General features: G+C 33.5%; 1 protein-coding gene across 1 annotated transcript in view; it reads right to left on the bottom strand.

Moving 5' to 3' along the window:
* Nucleotides 1-9,609, bottom strand: part of LOC124359352 (vesicular acetylcholine transporter) — a 42,692-nt gene extending 33,083 nt beyond the window's left edge. Inside the window, exon 1 of the mRNA XM_046812028.1 lies at nucleotides 9,476-9,609. The gene's annotated coding sequence lies outside the window, so the exon portion shown is untranslated. The remainder of the gene's footprint in view (nucleotides 1-9,475) is intronic.
* Between the last annotated feature and the right edge of the window lie 6,680 nt (nucleotides 9,610-16,289).

The raw sequence follows: 16,289 nt of genomic DNA, 5'->3' as shown, positions 1-16,289 counted from the left end.
ATAGATATAACCAGTTAAAACACCGAGTATTATTTTTATCATGGTTTATTCCTGTGATGTAAATTTGTATTGATTTACTTATTTTATAAGAATTGGAAACTAATCAATATATATATATATATATATATATATATATATATATATATATATATATATATATATATGTATATTTCAATTAGTGTTTGCACTAAATAACTATTCACATCAAGACAACATTAAATTACTCAATTCTGTGTGGTTAGGGTTACTAATCAATTCTTTATTTCATTATACACAGTTATTTTTATTTACTGAACAAATCAGTTATTACTTTTCGCTGTTTATTTATTTTCTAAGTTTAAAAATATTTGCCTGATTGGGCATTTTTAAAACCTTATTATTTTGTGGGAATTTACATACATATTTTCATTTATTTTATTTACTAAAGTGGAGACAGTCTCTGTTATATTAGATCTATTATGAGGTACTTTATGTAATAATAAATCTACTTGAATCTCAATTTAATTTATCCTAATAATCCATCTCCGAATGTGTATCCATAAAAAGTAGTAATTAATTGTGTTTATTTGAAAACGGCTAGCATTTGAAACAAACACAGATGGACACCAAACCAGGAACAAAGGATGGTAAAGCTTGTATCCTGTAGGCGGAGAAAAGCGAATGCTGTTCACAAAACCAATCTTATCCCCTCCTCACGGCTCGGGCTATGAGGGGTGCGTTTGTGTTGAATATTTAAATCCCTATTTCAAGTAATGCAATACCGAGCCGTACCATACTATACATTCAAGATCATGTTTTAACTGGCAGTTCTAAATATTAAAATGAGTTAATAATCATAAAATAAAAAAATCCAATTTTTATTGTATAAAAATGTGTTATGTTACATTGTTATAATTTAGGTTAACAGTCAACAGTCTTCGCTGAGGTTCAATCAAAATTTCAAGTCTATAGCTATATTTTTATTATTTACAGTTGGAACGTCATACCCTGGCAAAAATGGGAAATTGGGTCAGGCCATTGACATACTTAAACAAAGCTTAGCCAAATTCCATGGTTGTATAAGCGCCATTATAGAATTATTTTTTTGTTTGTAAACGAAGTGTCATACAAAATTTAAAGTTCATCACATTTCATCACGTTCGGGTTCATATCAGTAATCAAATAATAACACTCTACCCTCCTTAGGCTACCTATCGCAACCTCAGTTTTTTAACAAATTTATTTTTTCTACTATCTTCTCGTTTAAGTCATGGTTACCTATGAGACCAATGTAAAATATCCGCTATCGCTCAGCAAAATCCCGTAGAGGGACATGCATCATCACCGAACTCAGTATTTCCCGTAAAAAAATGAAGCTTCATGGAGAACTTCAAATTTGAAAGTTCATTTTTATGATATTGTATTGACATACAGAAAAAATTAAATATTTCCAGTCTCTCGAGTGATAAGCTTCGCTAACGCTCCGCCAATAGTATTGCAATAAAGACCCGTATTTAAAGCATTTTCAAATGCCCACATTTATTTCAAAATGCATACTTTTGTTTCTCATTCATAATGCGTATCATTCAAGTAGAGATCAAACCGATTATCTTCTGGTCTCTTTGTAGATGGAATGGGTAAAGGAATTAAAAGCTAGTAAAAACTTTCTCTTTTGATGAAATTAACGGGTGACTTAAACCATGTATTGGGATCACAACTAAACCTCTTTGTCTCAAACCCGCCAACACCTATGATCATTATGAAGCTGCGGGTGGGTCAGTTAATCCTGTGTGGTGAGGTCACAGGAATGACGCTGTGTCCCTCCCCTAGACAACGTAATGCGCGACACGTCCCATAGTCCCTTGGGATGGATTTGCTCGGCCAAATGAGTCACTGGCTTCACAGCTTCCGTTGTACTCCCTGCTGATAATGGCTAATGGCAATCGTGATTGTGACGTGGACGTGACTTGCTCATTAAGTCAGCTGAATACAAGCGCCTGAGTCAATTATTGAAGAAACCTAAACTAGGGACACGCGAGATTTTCTGAAATTTAAGTCTTTGACTGCTACAAATACATAAACACTGCATTCGGAGTACTAAAAATACCAAATTTAACTGCTAACAAAACAAATAAAATATGCAAGTAAAATTTAAATTGTGATATAAAACACATAATTATTATGTTATGATATATCACGTTAAACTCACCCAGTCAATCATTCATTCATTCAATGTAAACCCAATTTCAGTTTCATGATTGGTGAAGAGTACTCCTCTAACAGGAAGAGTTAAAACTGCTGGTGACTACCTGTCTTTCTAGTGATTCGATATAATCTAGTAAGTAATACAATGATCGATGTAACATTGAATAACTCACAGAAGAATGGAGCCCTATAACAAGGCATTCAGAATCCAACACCTCCTTCGTCACCAATAAATTTAAATTCAACTGCAAACTATTTTTATGAATAATCTACTCAAACTGGACTCATTCCTAAAACAGGTGACTGCAAGGTTGCCAAATATGGTATGATGAGAATGTAGGTTTGGTTGTATCCCTTCTTTCCCAACCCTAATAAGCGGATTAAATAATATTTGTTGTAGAGTTTATTGCTTAGAATCAACATCATTATCACACTACGTGTCGTGTAACAGGCTTCTCTGAGGTTGATTGAAAAAGTCATATCTATAGTTTATTTTATTTCCAAAATGTTTTACCATCATAGGTAGTCAGACAAAAAAATACAGGAAATGAATTTTCACATCCTCCTTTGGAGGAAAGAGAAACTGCGTCAGCCAAATGAGTGCTAGACTTCAATGACGCTCAGCCAAATTCCATAGTTGGACATGTACCCTTATTGAGCTCATTCTCGTCTCTCCAGAAATGTCTATAGATGAAATCTTTCTCAAGATATCTTGCCACACGATACATTTACATTTTTGTTCATTAAATTGGGTTTCATAGTAGTGTCAAAATTTAAAAGTTCGAATAAGCTAGATAGGGTAACTATAACGAAAGAGTGAGTTTAAATCACTCAACTTGATGTCAACGACTTTTAACATTGTTTTTTCAGTATATTATTCTTTCCTTTCACTCTATGAATTTCACGTGTTAATGCTTACATAAATGTTCTTAGTTTGTTTTTAAAACTAATTATTCTGCTATTTTCTTGTTGCCATCATGGTTTCCCATAAAACAAATGTAAAATATTCGCTAACACTCAGCCAAATCCAATGTGCTCGTTATTTTTTATATGATAAACCCGTTATAACTACTACAGTCAGAACCTGAAATCGCTCTCCTAAATTTTTAACACAGTCATAAATCATCTTTGGTTTTATGGTGCATTACAGAAATATTACCACAAATCATTGATCATTGATGGAATTAGCGTCCGGCGTTGGGGTGAGCTCGAGCAAGCACTTGTTACGGAACGATCTTTGTGGGCGTTCTTGTTTATTTATTACACTTACTTTTTTATTATTCATTGTTAATCCCCTATCTTCAAAATGTTGAATAAACATGTTTTGAAGATTATTTTGTCATTTATTTAGCTAAAGATAGTATACTTGTGTCTACTTCTAGTACTGTTGTATTATAATTTAAGAGGTTTGACCCAGGATAAGATTATGACAATATCGTTTTGCTAATATATTTATTTTATTTTTGCTTAAATGAGCTAAAAATTACTTTACTATCCAAATTTACAGATCAAAAGCTCTGCTTTTAATTTATTAAACAGCAACTAAATTGGTTACTAAGTTAGTAGGCTCAAAGTTTAATCTGTTAGTGTTGTACCGACTACCGTGTCACTGTATAAGCGCTTGCTGTAAAACTGTTTCGCTCTGTCTAAAAACACAGATCCTCTGACCTTTTAACAATTATTTTGAAAGTTTTTATTCTGTTAAACGTTCCTTTATTATACTCAAGCTTATTCAAGACATTTTAAAGTGGCCTAGAAATGGGTACAGTGCAGTAACATCTCATAATTCTTATACTAGCTGTCGTATTGATATTACTAATAACACATTGTTATTAGTCCAGGAACCGTTACATACATGTATAATCTAATATGTCTTGGAATCGATAAAATCGATTTTCACTAGCAAAAAATGTATTGTAACCCGCAATAGTTTTACGGGAGGCGGGTCGAAATGGGGGGATGTCAAATGTATTAGAAAATCTAAACATTTTTACATAACGAACTTGTTATCTTGCCACACCTAAAACCCTACCAAAAACGTGAATACTACCAGGCTGTGTGCTAAGTAAAGAAAATTGTCTCTCAGACTATATAATGCTGGAAAATACTACTCAAAAGAACTACCGGTTAGATTTTGAATCACCTATAATCACGGTCAGCTCTGCTACAGACTCTTCTTCTACTACTTATGTATTTTGCAAGTTAAAAAAGAACAAAAATTATGTTGTGTTAAGACTATGCTTAGCTAACTTTTTAACAAACTTGGCGACGGATATTAAGATTATACAAATATAGTAATATCTTATCAATTTTTAATGAATATGTTTTCATTCAACCGTTTGAGTTATTGGTTGTTTAGTGTAATTTTCCGTTTTTGTGGTGTGGGGTTAAAGTGGGATTTGTGGCGTATTCCAAGTGGCCCTGATTACTCAGAAGCTGATGGATCTTACTGAAGCTTACTGGATCTCGAGGATGGTTTTGAAACTATTATAATACAAACGGTACGTATAAAGTATAACAAAAATACCTTAGAGATCTTAGGTAAGAGTTACAATTAAAGTAACGATGTGTAGTGGTTGGATTGGAACTGGTGGCGTTATGGGACACCATACTACGCAAAGTCTGGATTCCAAGGATAGATTTGAGTCTAGTGTGACCTGGAGTCAATGCACACATGTCAGAGATCTCGAGGGGGTTTTTATGAAACTATAATAATAATCCTTTTATTGCATTTGATTCACAATATGAATTGTATAGCAATCATCAACAATATTCTTAATTCAATAGGTAGTCCTTCGTTGAGACATTCACACACATTCAGACTTACAAGTGTACACACATGCATTCAAACACAGTTGCATTGACTTCAGATCTAGCACTTTAAATATCCCAGCGACTCATCAAGACTTGTTGCAGTAGGTGTCATGATAATGTTAGTTTATGTTGGTGAGTTCTCCCTGCCACTTGTTTCATATTGATAAACTTCACCGCCACCAATCAAAGCGCACCTAAATCTGCAGACACGATCACCTCAAAAATATAGAGGCAAGGCAAAGTCAACAAGTCCAACTACCCGAAAGCTTCCCTGCTATAATTCGTTTTTTCCAATTATTTTAACAGCATTTTTTGAAGTTCGAAGACTCGCTTCAATTTGTTTTAAGCTGAACACCAAAATTCCACTCCATACATAAAATTTGAATGAATGGATGGATATGAATGGAAATTTGGACGCCATAATAGCCCATTTTAAAAACTCCTGGGGAGCAGAACATTGACTGGGGTGACTCATAAAACAAACAGTATCGACATGCTCGCTCCAGGTAAACTCGCTATCAAAGACCATCCCCAGAAAATTTGCGGAGTTAGTATCTTTTAAAAGGAAATCATCTCGCATACGTTCCGGCCGCATTTCACGATAATGCCGATGAGGGCAAAACTTAATGACAGTAAATTTAGACTGATTTGTTAAATTAATTTCAGAGAAGTAACGAATGCTTGCATTTAACCTCACGTACGAAATGATTTTTAGTATTGACTAGCTTTTAAAACAGAGTCGTGTCATCATGCTAAACTAGTTTTCCATGCTGGATTACAGAATGCAATCTACCGACATAGATCAGAAAATGAAGCGGCTTAAGAACCGACTCCTTATGGACACTGTGGATCCTTTTAATTGCATATGAAAAAACGCCAAAACGTCGCGCACTGATGACGAACTTTAAGGCAACAAGTGGGCCATATATGTGGGAGATCCCGAACACACATTTCTTTAACTGAAACAACACTTTTTCACATGCTCACAGTCAAATGATTCAGACAGGTTGAGGAATACGCTACGGACATGTTCTCGCCCCTACAATCCATCGATAAAATTCTCAAAAATGTTAATTGACGCAAATTATGGATCTATGTTCTAAATCAAAATTGTTCTGAATTTCATATTTCATTTCACAGAAAGTTTTTTCAAACATTATACTAAACACGGAAAAGATTGAGGTAGAACAATAGTTGCTTGTGAGGCAAGCAAGGATTTTCCTTTCTAAAGATGGGATTACTTGGCATTTTTAATAATAAATAGAAAATTACGTTTCAAATAAAAATTAATCAATTTTGCAACTGGTCTCAGTATGTGCATGAAACAACGTTTGAGTAGCCACACTATTATCCCATTCATATTACAAGTTCCTTAAATTCGGTCTACCTTCTTACACACAGGAGTCAAAGCCATGGATGCAACCGGTTCTACATTACTTCTTCCAAGAGATGATCAATCTGTTGTAGTCACGAAGAAGAATATGTATTACATTTATTTGTCATTTGAAATTGATTTTTAACCATTTGCATTGATATTAATTTGGAACATCTATTAGATCATGTACCTTGAGATTGTCCATTAATAATTAATGACCACTTTACAATATTAAATTACTTTTATTATTTTCTATGAAGCTTCTGATACATTTTTTAAACTGTATTCAATTGGAAAATGTTTTGAAGGTAACTGCACTATCAATTTTAAATTTCTAAATTCCGTTTGTAACCACGAACTTTATGAGCTTAATGATCAGAGATTGCCGAATTCAAAACAGAGACAGTCGTGTCATTTAAGTTAGAGACCACATTGTCCGTAGCAGTACTCATCGTGAATTGGTGAACTCATTGGTGAATTCACGGACCAATTTAGATTAAAAGAATTTAAAACATCGCGAAGCCACCGGGGGGTCGGTGGGATTCAAAACATTAATATTGAAATCCCCGATAATTTTAAAATTTAATTAAATTTAGAAAAAGAACAAGTCGCCACAACCAATAGGATATCTCTAAAGCCTCAAGAAGGTTTTTTCTAACGAATTTGATGTAATTTTGATTACCTTTGACCTCAAAATGCATTTCTAATTTAAAAGAATAAAATATTTAAATAAATCCTTAATAAAATATCAACATAACACTCTTTTAAGCGGTTTTTACATCTTTTGCGAATTCGAGATCTTTAATTGTTTTAAACTTGAACCCGAACTCCGAGGCTATATGCACGTAGGTTTTAAGCTCTTCACACATCATCACCAGCTCATTAACCTTTATAGTTGTCATTTAGGTGTTCTAGTGAGCTAATTTTATTAATTCAGTTCATAATTATAATTTTAAATTTTGATCACTTCTGTGATTGCCATAATGTTTTTTTTACTTTTATTTTATCTTGCAGCTGTATATATTTTATAATCGGCATTACACAGCCTTCTTTGCACAGGCTTTATGATAAAGGTGACTGTCCTTTTCTAGTATCACTGACTGGTTTATAAGATTGTCTGGGCCGCCTCCAAGTATGTTCCACACTGGTGTCCAGAGGACCACCGGGGGGTAAAATTCAATTTTGGGGCAATCACTAGGGTGATGAAGGTGCCTCAAGTCTTGCAGGGAAAATTCCAATAGTAAAAGTCAGCCATGATCATCCTAGTCGCTTACCCCGCAATGAAAGATGCTGACCGTACCCGTGAAATACCTCTGTCTGATTCCATTGAAGTTTGGGTATTGAGATCTTCAATATAGGCATTCACAAGCACGGTCTCATATATTTTTACAGGTTATCTTTGACTGGTAAATGGATGCCACTGTTAATTTTTTACTTTATTATGTAGCTAAGACCGTATACAAAATTATCGTAAGACCGTAAGACCGTAAGACCTTTGTAGATTTACCTGTGGTTAAAATATTTGTAATTGTATGAATATCGTTATTTCAGTTAGCAATTATGTAATTTATATAAATATTATTTATTAATTACTTACACTAGCTAAAACAGTCCATTTTAGCAATTAAGGTAGTCAAGGTTACAACTCACTATATCAATCACCCGTTCATATTAGCTTCGGAATTCGTATTTGGTAATGTCAGCATATCAAGTCGGTAATCGATATAATTGGTTGCAAACCAGGAAATTAACCCTTCATAATTTATATTTCGTAATCGTAAATATGGAATGTGTATTCCACAAATATAGATTTCTAAAACCTCAATATTTTGAGACTAAATGTATTACGTCTTCGTTTCTAACCATGGTGGACTCTTTCACTACTACCTTATTAGGAGAGAAAGGATGAGTAACGAAGGTAGATTCCGAAGCTTTCGGAACGTTCTGAATTATTATTGCTGTTTTAATATAATATATTAATATTATTAAATAGAACACACTTCTCAATATTTAAGGTCAGATATTTGAACTGAGAATTAAAATAACGGCAGGGCTTTGGTAAATCATAATTTTTAGATACACTAAATAGGTGTAAACTTTTATTTACGGTTAACTAACAGCACATTATTGTTTAAACCCATCGAATAAGTAACCTCTCACTGTTTTATCACCAAAGAAGAAGTTGCCTACAATTCAGATCTTTAGGCGAAAGTGATTTGATATTTCATGTAATCAATGTGATTTATTTAAGAAATGAATTGCCTATATATCATAAACATTAGTATCAATAAAAAGATTTACCATAACAACTATTGAATCCTTCTTTAAAATTTTGGAAATCACATTCCAGTAAAAGATGAAATTTTTATTCAGAATACATATAAGTAACACGACAGCATTCTTACTTTATTAAAAAAACAACTTTTTTATTAATTTGAACATTTAAAATATAATCTGAAGTACTACATTCAAAACCATGTTTTTGTGATGTAGGTCAAACGAAGGGCAAAGGAACCTTTCCCCTCCTCCGACACCCCCCCCATAACCCCCCTTTAACACCCGCCATGACCAACCCTTCACTTTCGTAGTATACTAGATTTTAGCGTCTTTCGTTAGTGCGTTTGTAAAAAATAAAATACAATATTCCAGATGTTTTAAGTATTCGTAACTAGCAAAATCATTTGTCACTTTTTATGATTAAGCTATTAAGCATAGTATAACAATGCACTTGAGAAAACAAAATGGCGGCCATGAATATTTTAAAGTAAGAATGGGCAGTAACAAGCAAAATAAAAATTAGTTTGGATCCTTTTACAGAATTTATAAATACAAAATTTTTAGTTTGTATCCTAACGTTGTTACTTCATGCATTACTAACAAAAACCTCGTTAGAATTAACATAACAGTGTAGATGAGAAGTTTCTATTGATATTTTTAGTACGAAAATGCCTATAATAAGACTACAGGAAATGTTGAAAAAGTTTTAAATAATTTAAAAAATATTATATATGTAATTTGGTAGGAGTGGAAAAAGGGATATTCCTTCCGAACCTCTGAAAGTAGATGAAACGTATATCAACACAATAGCAATAGCTATCTCACCTGTGTCGCTAAAGGACGATCCGAGTTTGCCGGAGAGGAACCCACGGATGTTAGATGCGACTCTCTGCGGGGATGACGTAGCAGAGGACACAACACTCCCAGTGGAAGAGACTAGACCTCCGAGTGCCTCCTGGAGACGTCCCCTGATCCCCGTAGACTCGGAAACCAGTTCGTCCTGCTCTAGAGGCTCCGTGGTGGCCGAGTTTCACTTCACTCAAACTTCAACCGACAGGGTTCCCCCGGCCTGGACGTCCTGCCCGACACCCCCGGATCGCCTGGTGGAGACTGTAGGGGCGGTTCCTCACGCCGCGACGACGCCGCCCGCCCCCCGGTCCCGGCCGCGCTTGCGTCTCCGTTACCACCCCTGGATTGGCCGGGACTGACGTGCGTCACAGCCACCCCTTCCTCTCGCGGTGCACAATTTATCAGGGAGCAACGATTCCTCTTTTGTGGAAGGAATCTACTCGCCTACCCGGCCACGTTAAATCATAAATTTCTACCACTTTTATTGGCCCACTTGACGAGCTAAAGGGCTACGCGACCGTTCGTTCTCAGTTCCATTTGTGTATGCTCAATACTCAGGCTTTTCTGTATGTTTTTGAGTGCTGAAGTGTCTCTTAGTGTGACAGGCTTTTGCCTCATTCACACATTTATGTAATAGAACAAACCCACATTATTAAATATTAACTAACAGAGAAACCAATTCAAACCTATGTACTTAAATTGTATAAGTATTTACCTATATTATAAGCTCTGAAATGTAGGAATTTATTAGTGCATATACTCATGTTCTAAGTTACACATTGCATAAATTATACTAAACAGGGTTTCAGAATTAGCTCTGAGGTACTAGAATGTTCACATTATTTTTTTACTCAGAATCAAAAAAGTTGATGTTGGATATAAGGTGGATATAAGGTATAGATTCAATTCACAAATCAATGTGAGCTATCTAGGACTCACTCGTTCGTATATAATTTTCACGCTTTTGAAAGTCGCCTTTGGAATCAATTGACTAATTCTGTATAACTGATTCTCGTTAATATACCGCTTAGATTTAAAGTGTTTGTCACTTTTTTGTGGATAAATGTGTTAAAGTTTTGCTAAGAATTCCAGCACAGTTACTGTCTTTGTATACCGTCCTGTTACATTTTATATACGTTATGATAATCAGACTCTTACATCATGTGTTGAGTATGCGTTTCGTTTGTCACATGCGTTGATCGAACACTACGTTTTATATCAGAAATGTTTCTCGGAAATAAAGGAATCTCGTTTTATTTATATGCTATGATGGTTACATGCTGGTCATACATATTCATGTTGCTGTATTGTTATAAAAAGCAATACATGTTGATGTTTTAGTTATGTCCACGTCGATAGCTTTCGTAAAGATTTTGGCTAAAAACCCGAAAAATCTTCGTCGATCTTCCAGTAACACCATAGTAGCCGAAGCTTTTGGCAGAATATAATTATTGTGTTTAAAGGTGATTTTTAAAACACAAATTTGTAATAAATTGAGTATAAATATAATAGTTCTCCTTGATTACGCATAAACCTGACAGGTGTGTATTGTTATACCACTTATCCGTCATCGTGATTATATACAAGAGCTTTATACATACATACATTATAATACATACAAATGATACAAAAATTCACTAAAGCTAAGGATTAGGCTACTGAATATACTTCAAGCTTGGTATTAGTATCATAACTAGTCAAATTTAGACTAAATTAAGTTAAATGTACGGTAATACGAGTTTAGTGCGAAAAGTTATTCGTGAGATAGTAAGAAATGCAAGAAATTTTCTTTTTCGTTAAAGAACTCTTGTAATGATGGCCTCTTGCCAAATTCCGAGATTGGGTTGTTCTTCGAAGAGAGGTCCCCAGACGCAGCTCACTCTTTATTTTCTCGGCTGAAATTAAACCACACTTTATCGTCCCGTGTAATGGAACCTCAAACTGTATCCTAAGTTTCAGTTGCTTTCTGAACGGTTTTAAATGCTGTCTTCCTAACTACATGAATTTATTGATAACTTACTAACTTATTAATATAGAAAATATTCATCCATTCCATTCAGGATCATTGAACGCGTGAATATTTTATTTCTTTAATAGAATTGTGTCAAAAATAACGAAACAAAAGTATTTTGTTTTAAAAATGTGAAATTTGTTGATTCTATACTTACTTACGTTCCACTGGTACCATTTGTACAGCCACTTAATATACATATAATTTGGAATCTGAACGAAAATGGACCATACATCTTTATGGTGAAGATTACTGCAGTGTCTATTTCAAATTATTTGAAAATCATGGAGTCATAAACAGTTAACGTATTTTCATACAGAGATAAACAAAATAAGCACTTGTACAATATTAGTTGTAACCTGGTTTGTGTTTTATTTTGGGTAAGTTCTTAAAAGAATACTGCATGAAAAATTTGTTAAAATACTTGAGAGTGCGGTAACTCTTAGTAGAAAGGTCATACAGACGTTAAACTTGGCTCATTTGTTTTTTTAGGTCTTATAGAACTGTATTACGTCTGGGGTCGAAAGGTCAAAGGGCAATACCGTCTGTCTGTCTGTCACCGTCCGTCTGTCTGCGCAATAACTTATTCATTGCGTTTAATCAGGTACTTTGTTACTCATTTTTATCGTTTTATACAACTTATACAACAAAAAACTACAGTTTTCCTTTTATAAAATATATTGATCTACTAATGCTTCACAAACTGCCTTATTGGATCCCTTCTTAAACGTCAATGCCAAAATGTTATTAAAAGGTACCCAGAAATATATCCAAATTATATTTTACGACTGACCCAACACGCAAACTAAAGTTAGCGCCGGAAGGAAATATTGCATTCTTGACTCCGCGACCTTTTCAATTCAGCAGCTGACCTTAGGCAACCACCCGTGACTGTTGACGAGATATGTAAACTGTCAACTACATAATGTTATTGTATAACGCCCTACCGTGTGTCGTGTATCTTTATCAGTTAGTTGTATTACACCACGAAAACATTTAGTGTAAAATATATTACAAATAAACACTGCTTTTATTTATGACAAATCTTAATACAAAATGTAATTACAGTCAACTGAATACAACCCACTATTTCAATATAATACAACAGAGATGGGTTCCAAATATTGACGCTATCCCTTAAATGGAACACAAAACATACTTTCCTTATGTAGTGCAATTAAACATATTAATGTTATTTACAATAATATCGGTATTACTTAAACCATAACTAGGGGAGTAGGCGGTACTCAAGCCTACGCACAGGCTACTTACCTACGATGGCTGGTTTCCATATTATTTATGTCTGTACCTACAAGTATAAAAACTAAAAGTACAACTTTTCTTGGTTGGTGCACATTCTGTCAATTTTTTTTATTTTTTATTTTTTTTAGTTCAACCTAGAAATTTTATAAATACATGTTTCTTCGGAAATAATACAATATTTCATTTGTTATATTTTTTATTCGACTTTCTAACCCTTCTCACTAAAATTATGAATTAATAATGCGCTACTTCGTAACCAATCTTTATGAAACTGTTTGTGTGTATTACTTTTGTCAGATATTCTCGAACAGTAGGCTACACGAATAAAGTAATTGATGATGCTTTAAAGTTTTCATTCAGCACGATAAGGAAAGATCGACCTAAAATCCCCAATAGACACCCTAATTATGTGGTATTCAGTTTAAAATTTGTGTAACTCGTTTTATGTTATTATCTGACAAGACATTCCTGCTCTCTCATCCCTCTGCTCTCCTCCCACACATCCTGACTGTTGATTGGCAGGTCAATCACTGTAGTTAGTAACGCTTGTGACAGAACTGGTAGATAGATTGGTGATCACCAACTGTGAACTGATAATCCAGGGGCCGAGAGCCAAATTACAGTATCAGCACACAACCTGGTTATTTCTTAATCAATAGAGAAAATTCCCTTAGGAAATAATCGATCCTAGACTATAATAATCTGGGGAATATGTGGCTGTGATAGACTGTATCTGGAGAAATTTGTGACTATATTAGTTATCTGGGGAAATGTGTGACTATAATAGTCTATTGTCTGGGAAAGTGAGTGACTATAATAGTCTATTGTCTGGAGAAATATGTGACTATAATAAATTGTTATCTGGGTAAATGTGTGACTATAATATACTATTATCTGGAGAATTGCACCAAAGGCTGATAAATCCTACTGGCAGAACTGTACGAACATTAATATTCTCTTGGTTATTCTTTGTCAATCTTGAAATTTTCATAACACAATTATACATTCAAGTAAGCACCTTCCCTGAAAAAGAATTCTACATATATGAGCATTGCTGAAATAATATAAAAAACGAATATCCAAAACATTACACGATCCATGTACTACTCAACTATCTAGTACTATCATGTTAACGGAATCAAAATAGGTAAAATACAGATTTCTATAGATTTTGAAAGACGGTACTCATTTAGCAGCTACATAGCCTGTTTAAAAATAAAATTGATATTTTACAATAAAACAACAATTGACAAATATTTTCAAACCCTGAGAGTAGATGAATTTTTCATTTTTTAACTACTTTAGCGTGCTAATAACATACAAATATTTCCTGAAAACATCGGCATGTATACAAAAAGATTTTATAAAAATATAAAACCACCGATAATGGTAATAAATTATTATTTAATAACTATAGTTTAATATTTACAAATATATTATTATTTAAAATACTTTCATTGTAAAGGCGGTTTCTAACTTTTGATTTTAGCTTATATCTTTGTAATAGTAATCGTGTAGGCCTATAAACGTTCAGTATAAAACGATTCATGTACAAAGGATATTTTATTGCAGGACACAAAATATTTATTGTTTGTTCAAGTTAGTTAAACAAATTTTCAACAATGTGAAATAAACTAAAACGTTCCGTGGCACTTACAAATAACGTTTGCATAGTGTTGCAAAATTTAAGAAACCTTTAACAAATTTTGGAATCAATATTTGGATACATGCTTTACCATTTGTCTCTTTAAATTTGTACTTACATTAATGTCTTATAAATTAAATTCACTTTTACTACATTTTCCAGTCGTTCTTACAGGCGCTCCAAGGCAGTATCACCGGTTATGTTTTATAGACTGTTTAGAAAAATTATCACAAGTCATAAAACATAATTGTAAATTCTAATAAAAACTAAAATGTATGTATAATAATTTCGGTTTGAAATAAAAATTTCAAACAAAATATGTCCGTTACACAAACATAAACACTGTCTAGATTGTTCTTCCTCAGTAATACAAATTTGAGAACAAAACTTTACATTATAAAATAAATAGCTTCGCTGAATAAATAATGCGTAAGTGATATGATGTCTTTTTGACGTTAATGTAGAAAAATGCTTATTATTCACCAACAATGAGTAGGACTAAACAACTCAATGCCTCTTCACTTTTTATCACTTCTCTCCCCATGACAATTTGACTGACATTCAGTCTTCGTGACATGATACAGCTTTTAACGCTGTGACTTGTCCATGAATGAAGTAATAAAGAGATAAATGTGACAGATTCTTATTCCAATAATGCTGCTAAATTGCATTAGTTTTTCTTTCTAACCAAATATATACCAGTTAAAAAACAAGATTTGTGTCCTTTAACAGGGGGTTGCAGCAATTTAGAGTGCAGATAAAATCAACTTGGAGATTCTGTAACTGTCACTAACCATGATATAGTGGCTAGGTAAATCACGCAGAATGCGTAAATCTATATCAGTAATTAAACTACTCAACTAACTAGTACTATCATGTTAACGTAATCAAAATAGGTAAAATACTGATTTCTATAGATTTTGAAAGCCGGTACTCATTTAGCAGCTACATAGCCTGTTTGCAAATAAAATTGATATTTTACAATAAAACAACAATATGAAAAACAACAAATATTAAATTATTAATAGTAATAGCTATTGAGTTTTTTTACAGTTTGTATTTTTGGTTGAATATAAAAAATATTCGTGTTATTTTAATCTATACTTCATCACCTGGTAACTAAGGTTGTTTTACCGATTGGAGGTAAGATAAGTTACACAAAGTAAATGAGCGGGTGGAGTTATCTGTAAGGGGCTTAGAAGAGTTAGGCCGCGTCGATCAGTCGAACAAGACTTTGACAAGGTGGGTTTTAGGGGATTTTCAAGCTTAAAGCGATAAACCACGGGATAAATCAGTATGGAGGAAAAATAACACTCCCCCACCATTTCCTTCTACACCTACAACAAACACTCTGCACTGTTATATTGACATATAACCTAAAACTTTGTAAATCGTCACCAGAAATAAAACTAGGAATGTAATATTTACTGCATATAGTTAAACTGCGCCCTGTTTTGGTTGTCAGTTTGAATAGTTTGTTTTATTTTTAAAGAAAATTTTGTCACATCCCATTAAGCATTGGCAGACATTTAAAGCCCAACTCTATTATATAATCAGGCCCTATTGTAAACTACTTACTGAAACTCACGTATACGCTGTAAAAAGTTCACATGTTTATCTTCAGCCGTATTGATTTGGGCCTTATTATACAACTATTTATGCAACTATAAACAACCGATTATATTAGGGTTTCCTACTATAAGCACCCATAATTCCTCGGGGATTAATTGAAAACCAATTTCAGATTTTTATGTATTTGGGATGTTATCTTAGTTTTATTAGTTTATGCAATCAACTTTATCCTCTGCCCAATATTTGAACAGGTTTTGTATTCATATTCATAGTATATCTTAATCATTTCAAATATTTTT

Source organism: Homalodisca vitripennis, chromosome 4 (assembly GCF_021130785.1).
Source record: "Homalodisca vitripennis isolate AUS2020 chromosome 4, UT_GWSS_2.1, whole genome shotgun sequence".
Lineage (NCBI taxonomy): Eukaryota > Metazoa > Arthropoda > Insecta > Hemiptera > Cicadellidae > Homalodisca > Homalodisca vitripennis.
The sequence above is the reverse complement of the archived record's forward strand: the minus strand, read 5'-3'. Positions and strand labels throughout refer to the sequence as shown.